The sequence below is a fragment of the Thunnus albacares genome, chromosome 8, assembly GCF_914725855.1.
Source record: "Thunnus albacares chromosome 8, fThuAlb1.1, whole genome shotgun sequence".
Classification (NCBI taxonomy): Eukaryota; Metazoa; Chordata; class Actinopteri; order Scombriformes; family Scombridae; genus Thunnus; species Thunnus albacares.
Window position 1 is genome coordinate 11,907,286 of NC_058113.1, and position 10,561 is coordinate 11,917,846.

At 37.2% G+C, this 10,561-nt stretch overlaps 1 long non-coding RNA gene across 1 annotated transcript; it reads left to right on the forward strand.

The window, feature by feature from the left end:
- Window positions 1–63: 63 nt before the first annotated feature.
- Window positions 64–2,405, forward strand: LOC122988181. The gene is made up of 5 exons (XR_006404725.1): window positions 64–154; window positions 244–315; window positions 410–481; window positions 897–1,018; window positions 1,618–2,405. It is a non-coding gene; the product is annotated as an uncharacterized LOC122988181 (long non-coding RNA).
- The last annotated feature ends 8,156 nt before the right edge of the window (window positions 2,406–10,561 follow it).

Sequence of the window (10,561 nt, forward strand, 5' to 3'; positions counted from 1 at the left end):
TAGACCGTAAGTGGGCTGTGACAGTCTCACTTGTTATTGCCGAGTTTGGTCACAAGGCGGCAGTGTTGAGCAAGTCTTTCTTCCTGTTTACGTGCGAACAACCTGGGGATTTGCAGAGTGGTTGGTGCTGTGACTGCATTGTGTAAAGTAGTAGGTAAATATACACATATCTTGTAAAATATCCCTGTACAAATACCTAAAGGACGTTATCTGTCGATATTTTAACGAGATGGTTTGATTCAGACACTCTTGGAGTTGATGTCCTTGGATTCTGGCGCCAGACGTCGACCACTGTGTTCTCAGTTGCATTGCAAGGTAATGTTAGTGTGCATAAAGCTACACCATGCTATTGTATTTTGTTACTAGAGAAAATGTACAGGTGTTACATTCATTTGAAGTCTGTTTGAAGGTAAACAACAGTGTGTTGAGTTGTGCAGTCTTCGGGGAGTTCCAAGTGGGGTTGGTGAAACTTGTGAAAAATGTAAGTGTTCTTTGCGAGTATACCTTGTACATTTCCAGGCTACTTTTTGTGGGTTTATGGCTGTTAAATATGTACTTATCTGGTTCTATTTTATGTTTTCTGTCGACAGTCATAGCCCACTGCCAAATTTTGTTTTTGTTATTTTTCTTTTAAATCATTTTTTGTGTTAACTCTGCCGCAGGCTGTGAAAGCACATGAGCTGCTCTCTAAAAGGACTCAGTAGCTTACACACTCTGTTAAAATGACCTGTTGCAAATGTGGTCAACAATAAAATTAAAGCTACAAGAACCCCGGAAGTAATTGTGTCTGTGTGGCATCTAATTCCACGGGCTACATTTGTAACATAGCTGTACATATTTGGGACTTGAAACATTCAGTGAACTGATCACTGAAGCTTTTTCTGTGCTGTATTCAGAGTGAGCTACAAGAAGCCAACTTGTGCTGGTCTGCTGTCATCTGATCAACTAGTAGAAGATGTCCAGCTGAACAGATTCCTTTATATACGGCAGTGAGTGACACCAGTATGTTTAACAACAGGTAATAATGTTGTTCTGAGACAGAGAAATGACCTCAGAAAAGCTGCAGTTACAATATGTAGTCAGTTACATTCTTTAAAGGCTCCTTGGTTGTTATTAACAAGGTGCAATTGTGATTTAATGTTTTGAAGTTTTAATCTTTGTAAACTCGCAACCAGCTTGTGGCATAGCATTGTGAAGATGTAAGTTAAAGTTATTTTTATGTTATAGCCTGTAAAGTCATTTATAGGCCGCAAAGAGATTTGTATCTTGTTTTGTCTGTTAAAAAAAATCTGGCAGACAATGTGTCACAGTCAGCCATTTAGCCGGCAGCCTGCCCTTGTGCACACTGACAAATACCTTGGTGGATTTTGGGAGACAAAACATAATTTTTCATCTGCTGAGTTTCTGTTCATGGTGTTGAAAGGTGCGCTCGGTAGGTGTGCTGAAATAATTGTCCCCCATCCTGATGAGAATGCCTATTGTGCATGCATAAGCGCATATATGTGTGTGTGCATGAACTTGCAGTAAACTTAAGAGTTCTGGTTTGGGGGTTTGAAAATATGGTCACCCTATGACAGTGTATTGTTCTAATAATTGTGGTGTATTTGTGTGTTTTAGAGGCAACAGCAGAGTCATATGTATCAATATGGTGGGAACCTCAGTGCCGATTGGTCCTAAAAACGTGGCTGGTGAATGCTGCATTCTCCTCGTCCTGACTGACACCTTCAGTCTGAAATATTCTTTCAAATCTTTCAAACTTCTCAAGTCTTTCAAAGATGCTTGATGAGACTCAAACCATTGAGGCTAAAACCAGCCTACAAGTACATTATCCTGACTCACATAATCAAACATGGCTGTTGGCCTAACACAGCTTGTGCACGGCTCTTTTTTGTGTATTCCACTATGTGTGGCACAGTGTCAAGCTTTTTGAAGTTCCTGGTTTAATGGACTTTGTTTATAAATGAGACATTTAGCAGCACTTTAAAATTGTCTGTTTGTCATTTTGGAAACTGATTACTGGTGACTAAACACATTGCAGAGTCAAATTGTAATTTTTGTGGAGGGAACATCAGGTCTGTTCATCTGACTGTTAAAAATTGTTGACCTCTGCTTTGATTTATATTGTCTGTTGGTTTCCAGAGTAAAGTTTAAACAATGTTTAAATTTAAACTGCAAGAATTGGTTATCAAACAAACAAACAAAAAAAAAACAATTGAATGTTAACATTATGATGTTTGTTAAAATGTGAATTGTATTGATGCTAACTAATTATTCAAAGTACATTTGACATCATACATAAAAAAGTTGAGTTGGTAAAAATGTTTAAAATTGACTATTCAGTTTTACTCAGTTTAATCAAGTCTGATATAATCATATGTTGACTTTAATAAAGTTGGTTGAACTAATATTCCTCTATTTTCACTCGGCTTACTTGTTTACACTTTAGATTAGGGTGATGCAAAAGCACTTGTAAATGACATATAAATGATTTAGTCATACATTTACACATCATTTATACCTGATGAAGATGATGAAAGTAGTTGAGGATGGTATGGAGCTAACACATGGGAGTTCCCAACCCCTGTTCACCTGCATGAGGAGCTACACTGTTAGGTCCCAACGTGCATAGGTTCACATTATCCCACTCCCACAGACCTACAAACTACAAATGATTTATTCATTAATATTTTATAATTAACTAATTATTTATAGATGACTTACAAGATATTTGTGATGTTAACATTGCATTAATTAATCATTTACAAAGGTATATTAATATTTTGTTCATGATTAGTTCATCATTAACTAATGTCTTATAAATGACTTACTACTGATCAGTTCAGTTATTATAAAGTGTTACCAAATATACATGCAGTACATATACATATACACATACAGTATCTAATGTGTGCCCAGGTGCAAATGTTGGCTACAGACACCTGGGTGCTTATCTCTTCCATGCTAGATACACCTAGCAGTGTATTTGTTTTATGTGGGAGTTGAATGACATATCCTTATCAAAGATAATTCCCGGAATCCTTACGGTGGAGCTGGAGGCCATGTTAATGCCATCCAAAGTAACTATATCATTAATGTGTTTCTAAGGTGTTTAGGATCAAGCTCAATAACTTCAGTTTTGTCTGAGTTTAGTAACAGAAAATTGCAGGTCATTCAGGTCTTGTCCTTAAGGCATGCTTGGAGTTTAGTTAATAAGATTGGTCATCTGGCTTCATTGATTAATATATTTGGGTGTCATCTGCATAACAATGAAAATTCATGGAGTGTTACTGAATAATATTAGCTAAAGGAAGCATATATAAGGTGAATAGTATTGGTCCAAGCACAGAACCTTGTGGAACTCCATGTATTACTTTGGCATGCATGGAGGATTCATTGTTAACATGTACAAACTGAAATCAATTTCATAAATAGGACTTAAACCATCTTAATGCAGTTCCTTTAATGCCAATTAAATGTTCCAATCTGTGTAATAGGATATGATGGTCAATGCTGTCAAATGCAGCACTAAGATCTAATAAGACAAGTACTGAGAGAAGTCCTTTTTCTGATGCAATTAGGCGGTCATTTGTAAATTTCACCAGTGCTTTCTCTGTGCTATGATGCACTCAAGAGTAGGCTCTTTTAATTACAGCTACTGTAAAGGACTGTGGTACATAGCCTGTTATTAAAGACTGGTCAGTGCCAACTAAGGGTAAGACTTCCTTAAGCAGCCTAGTTGGCATGGGGTCTAAGAGACAGGTTGGTGGATTAGATGAAGAAAGTTAGATCAGGAAGGTCAATTGGAGAAAAACGGCCTAAATATATATCAAGTTTAAAAGTTGTTTCTAAGGTTCCTGTGTTTGAGGATAAATTGTTGTCTTTTGAGGGCGGGAGGTGATGAATTTTGTCTCTGATAGTTAGAATTTTATCATTAAAGAAGCTCATGAAGTCGTTACCACTGAGAGCTATAGGAATACATGGATCAATAGAGTTATGACTCCATTTTTATGCTCCTCTATTCATAATGAGTAATAGGCAGCTCTGGCATTACAGAGAGCCTTCCTATATGTTTTAAGACTATATTGCCAGACTAAGCAAGATTCTTCCAGTTTAGTGGAATGTCATATCCTTTTAAATTTTCACTATGTTTGTTTTAATTTGTGGGTTTGGGGGTTATACCATGGAGCTAACCTCTTTTGTTTTATTATGTTCTTTTTTTTAAAGGGTTGGGTTAGGGTTAGACATAGATATTTTTGTTATTAGGCTTGAGTTGAAAATGACTGCAACTCCACCTCCTTGGCCAGTGTCTCAAGAAATGTGAGTACTAATATGACTAGAAGGAGTGGAGGCTGACATATTCTTCATGACACACCCAGGTTTCAGTAAGACAAAATAAATCAATATAATATGATGATCTGAGATTAGATCGCTCATTAATACAACTTTAACTTTGTCCACATTTAATTCTCCTATTTTGTTATACTATTGTAGTAGTGGTGTTAATTTTTATTAGATTTTTATGAATATCTCCTCCTCTGTTTTCTTTAGATTTAATTGATTTCAGTGGTCTAATTGATTTGGTGGCCGGGGGGCAGACACAGTTTCTATGTGGTTTCGGGTGGGTACCTGCTCTAATGGAAGCGCAGAGAGGTGTGTAGGACTGCAGTTCTGCCTCCTGGTCTCAACTCTGTGTTGTCATGGTTTTGGTCCACTAATAAACTCAGCCATATTTCTACATATGAGAGCAGCTCCATCCAAAGTGGGATGTATGCCATCTCTCCTAATCAGACCAGGTCTTCCCCAGAAAGTCCACCAATTGTCTACAAAGCTCATGCCGTTTGCTGGACACCACCTCAACAGCCAGCAGTTGAATGATGACATGTCATCACTGGTCAGATTAGATCAGGGAATCTGTTCAGCTGGACGCCTGTGACTAGTTGATCAGATGACAGCAGACCAGCACATGTTGTCACCTGTAGCTCACTCTGAATCCACTACCTGACACGAGCTGTCAATCACATGCTGGGTGGCCACGTGAAAACTGGAGAAAAAAAAGAGCAAACTGAACTGAGAACAAACTGAGATCAATGGATGGAAAGACATGAAATAGCAGAGAAACGCTCCAAGAATAGAGATCAGCTATTTTACACCATATTAAAAGGTAAATGATTACATGATTGCAGCTTTGGTTGCAAGTTTCTGTTTTCTTGTTTTTAAATTCAACTTCTTTACAGAATTAGTTTTCTTGCTTATGGTTTGGGGTTCACGCTCATGATTTAGATAATATATTTATAGAATTTAGTTTTAAGTATGTTGAAACTCTGAGAAAATCAAACTTTGAGCCCATTATTGTATTGCATAGGAAATGTGAGGTGACTTTATCATGATATCTTAATAATTAAATAAATGAGTATAATCACGGCACTATCAACCAATCTACAAGTGCATAGTGTTAAGTATGTTATATAATACTGCTTCTTTTATTTTGCTTAATGTACTTTCCAACAAACTCAAGAACCAAATAAAATGCTATTTTATGCTAGGCACCAGCAGCTGTGCTCATATGCTCCTATGTGCATTGATATTTTACCATACTATTAAATAGTGACAAATTGCAACTATGTTTATGTAAAAATAATATACATTATATTCCATAATGACTTTCACTGTAAATTACTATTAATTATCATTGCATTAATTCTGCACAAGCAAGTGTTCATTGTAAATGCTCTGGGGACTGGCCCATTGCTGCATGCTATGAATAAGTCTTGGCAGTGAAGTTGTAATGCCAATATAAGCAATGCCATATTATATTCCATAGATATGTTAAGCTCAGTCTTAGATACTTTTATTGTTATTTACAGTAACAAACTATCCGTCACACATGTATGTATGCCTATCATATGGCCTGAAGAATAAACTATTAATTTTAGCTGCTTAGATTCATGTCTTGCTGCTGCGCTATTGTTTTGTCAACTGCAAACTTACTGTTAGACAATCAATAATACAATATTCTGTTTTGTCAATCTTTAGTGTCATATAACATTATCATATATTTATTTATAGACATTTTATAGACTTTGACAGTATTCTCCTTGAAGATTGAAAAATTTAGCTTTGATAACTAACCTTCCATCAACCTCAGTCCTTGCTGATTCGGTGCTTTCAAAATGCACTAAACACTCCAATGAATCATCTGCTGCGGCCCAGGGAGGAAATTTCGTGGCCATGTTGTGGCCAAATCAATTAGAAGACAGAGGCACTTCTAATCCGCAGAAAGACCCAGGCCTTCACCATCCATATATCTCCAGTATTGAGCACTGGTTGATAATGGGATTTGCTCTGTCTTCTCTCTCTCTCTCAATTGATTTCTGGCTCTTTTCTTGTTTGCTCACCTACTGTTTTTCTGACTCATGCTCAACATTTGCCAAATCCCTTTACTCAATAACTCCCTCTCAACCACAGCAATAAATGCAATGGAATTTGTTTGTTGTACTCCATAACCAGAGTTGTTGACTAGCATATGAAAACTGATCCTATTCTGTGGCCGTACTATTTGAATGTATTCAGTATCATGATGCTACTACAGTATTAAACCTGCTGCACTGTTATCTAAATCAATGTTCTGATCATAATAAGCCCTCAGGTCACAGATTAGAGGCGTATAGATGTCTGTATCCTGTCTGACAAATAGCAGCATTGAAGTTTGGAATCACGTAATGTGCTATCAGAAAAGTAGATATACATTGTAGATATATTGACACACAGGCAGATACGCATACATACATTTGTACATATAGTACGTACATTCACACTGCACTATATTGATAAAAACTGATCCATCTAGTCTCTAATGTGTGGGTTTATAATGTGTGGGCTAGTGTACTTTAAACCCATGCCCCTCCATTTCGCTTCACCCTCAGCCCCTCCCACCCTCAGCCCAACCCCAAAGAGCTGACTCCCTGTGGCAACCACTCTGAAAACTGTCTTTATGGTAATGATGCTCTCCTCCCTTGCCACTGATATGTATATTACAGAGACACATCCCCAGTCAAGATGTAACTCAATCCCATATCTCTTGCATACTAAAGCTGTGAAATAATACTCATCACGCTACTATTGAATTATCAAAAAGGAAACACTTATCCTAATAGAACTCTAAGTATTAGTGTTAACAGCAATCAGTGCACAGTTCAACACAAGGTATTAAATACTGGCCATGTAACGTGATCTCTGAGGTCTCAAGTGTAGTTGTGACTTCAGATTCAGTTATGCGCTGATGGCTGCTAGATTGTAATGTTTTCCCATCTGATGCCTCCCAAGTGAAAAAGTGTCTGTGGCAAGCATTCAACCAATAACCTCAAACAATAGATGTTTGGAGGCTGCTGAGCCTGGTGCGGTTAACAATGGAGCTGACATCATGTGTTGTACTGGACTATAACTCCGGGATTCTGATAATGCATTATCATCTGCATCATCTGGGCACAACGGGATCTTTCAGCAGGATTGTGTCAGGATTTTTTTTTGTGCCAAATATGGAGGTGAACAGCCCCAAACTTTTAGAGTGAAAGCATAATGCCCGTATATTAAGTAGAAAAATTTTTAAAAAGTAGAAAAATTAGACTGTAACTACTCACACTTCACTGTAATCTCCAGTCAGATACACCCTCAATATTTTCTGCCTTACATTTATCTTCGTAGAAATAATTGAGAACAGTAAAAATGACCAGACTCTTCCAGACATGGTTTAGGGCGTGGTATTAAGAATCCTTAAAATGACATCTACTCTGTCTTCCTCAGTGAAAAATCTGGAATCTATTAATATTTTTAAAAGAAGTTTACAGTGAAGTAGGATACATCTTGTATCCCTCGGTTAAAGTCTATTTAAGCAATATTACATATAATAAGCATCACTGAAGTGCCAACAATGACGGTAAAGCACACCCTCGAGTGTAATATTGTGATTACACAACAGTTACCAACAACAAAAAAATATATAAACAAAATGTATTCATGTTGGCAAGACTTTTGCTAGTCTCATCTCCGTTTCCGTGGAAATACATGGGGTATGACTAATACCTGGAAAACACTCAGTCACTTCAGTAGACTCCTATGTAATGAAACCTAGTTTACTACTCCATAAAGTAGACCGACCCTTAGTAACGACCTAGCAACAGAGACCATTTCTAGTCCCTCGTGTAATATTGCTTAATTTGAGCACGACTGGGAGTGCTGTCATGCTGATTTGATCACATTCTAAATGTCTAGTTGACCAATCAGATTGCTTGAAGTTTCCATATCACATTTGTGGAAGTTGTCTCCAAACTAGTTATGATGTCACAAATCATACTTGTAGGTTCATGCCTTTTACTCAGATTTAAGATGAACACAGAAAATCTTCAGCAGATGAATGTGAAAACGGTCCTCTAATGTCAAACTCTGCATATACATCATTCTGCACAGTGATACTCAAATATCCAACTAAAGGAACAAAGAGGAATATACATTTCTGACTGGAGGGGGTAAAAAATTATAAAAATAATTGATAAAAGTCCAAATATGGAGATAAACATGCAATGACTGATTTTTTTCGCCACTTAGGAGCACCGCAAACAAGCAAAACACAAGAATGACATACTGTGCAGGACAAACTTGCTCACAAACTGTTGCCCATTTACACACTACAGATATGGAGCATCATTCGCATCAATTTCGGGTTGTGTCTCTGGCCACTCAGTATAAGTAAGTCCAAGAATCCAATTAGCACTGTTTGGGTTTCCACCAACTCCTGAGCCAAATATCAAGCATTAACTCTGTAGCTAAATATTCCACTGTGTTCCCCATCTAGTTGCTAAATTGTCTGTCTGTCTGAACTGTAGAGTTGGGTGATGATTGTGTGTTTTTCACTACAAGTGACTCCTTTCACAAAGAAGTAGACATGTGATCCATTGTTAATATAAAACTATCATTTTAAACTTAATTTTACCATATTGTACATTTGTTTGAGCATTAGCATCAGTATGTTTGCTATCTAATACTGGTGTTTTTGTGGTCTTTCAACAGATATTTTAGTTTCAAACTTTATGTCTACCAGTCTGACAGTCTCGACATAATGGGGGAAAAAGAAAACAGCTTTGGTCAGATAACTCAATGATGAATCAACAAGCACATACAACAGCAGGTCAGCACTGTCTGTAAAAATGTAAAGGTATGGTGCGCTCATAAAAACATGCTGAACTAGATAAAAAAAATACTGAAATGTAAGTGGTTTCAATGCAAAGGCTTACAGCTAAACTTGACACTCCTCTTGACCCTGCAAATAAAATGTGTGAGTGGATCACATTTGCCTGCCTTTCTTTAAGGTGTATAGTATGGAAAATCTAAATCCTGTACCATGTTAACTTATTTACAGATTTTCAAGACATAGCCTATGCAAGGGTTACAAAACTGCATTTGCACAGGGCCAAGCGACCCCCTGAACACAAATATTTGACAGCAAAGCAAAGCAGCTCAACAAACTATCAAGTGTCTAACTTGATAGTTTGTTGAGCTGCTTTGCTTAGTGAAGGCATTTTAATCTGTTATAGAGAGTAAAGTCTACACTTTACACACAAATATAGTAACAGTGTCTTCATATAGCACACAACAGTATATTTGACCCAAACACACACTGAGTGTGCAGCGGCCAGGTCATGTATAGCAGTGTATCCGTCGGTGTCAGTATCAGCAGCATATTTTGGGATGTGGGTCATCCAATAGCAACTGTGTGGCTGTTAGTTGATTGGAGGTTATGACAGCCTCTCACCTGGCAGCATGTTTAATGGCGACCTCTTGTGGGAAATATGAGCAACTGCAACTCTTAAGACAACTTCCCTGGAAACTAGTGTAGATTTGTGTGGCAGTGACAATGATGCTACACAGATGTATCATGGTACACAGCGGGAGAACAACACTTTTTGTATTATTAACTATGGCCAAGATGGATCAAAAATCAACAAATATGTATCCCTACCACTGTCGTTCTACAACATACTGGTATTATGTGCTTTACATTGCTATGTATCAATCCACTCAACCCAAAGAGCTCAAATAAATGTTTAATTACAATTGGTAAAGTAATTCAACAAGCATCATGGGACTCAGACAATCACTCACGGTAGTCTGTAATGGTGATGGCATAAAAAGCACCCAATATCTACAAAGAAGCTTTCACTGAAGGAGTACATGTGTAGATATTGCCAGTCATTGCAGTAAATATCAATTTCAGCAGGTAGTCTGATTATTTCCTTCAGATTATTTCATCTTTGCTGTAACTTTTCTAGAATCCAGTGATATAATTTTGACAGATCCACTCTGTCACTCTCATCTTTGGACATGGGAAATTATGTTTTGAAAAAAAAGTGATGTATAAGTAATATTGCTTTTTTTCCCCCCACATTGTTATGAATGCATTATTTAGTCTTTGACAGTATTATGTTGAGTACTTCAATCCTCCAAATTTGCTCGGAAACAGCCTGTTTTCATAGCTAAAAGTGTGTGTGTATATATATATGTGTGTGTG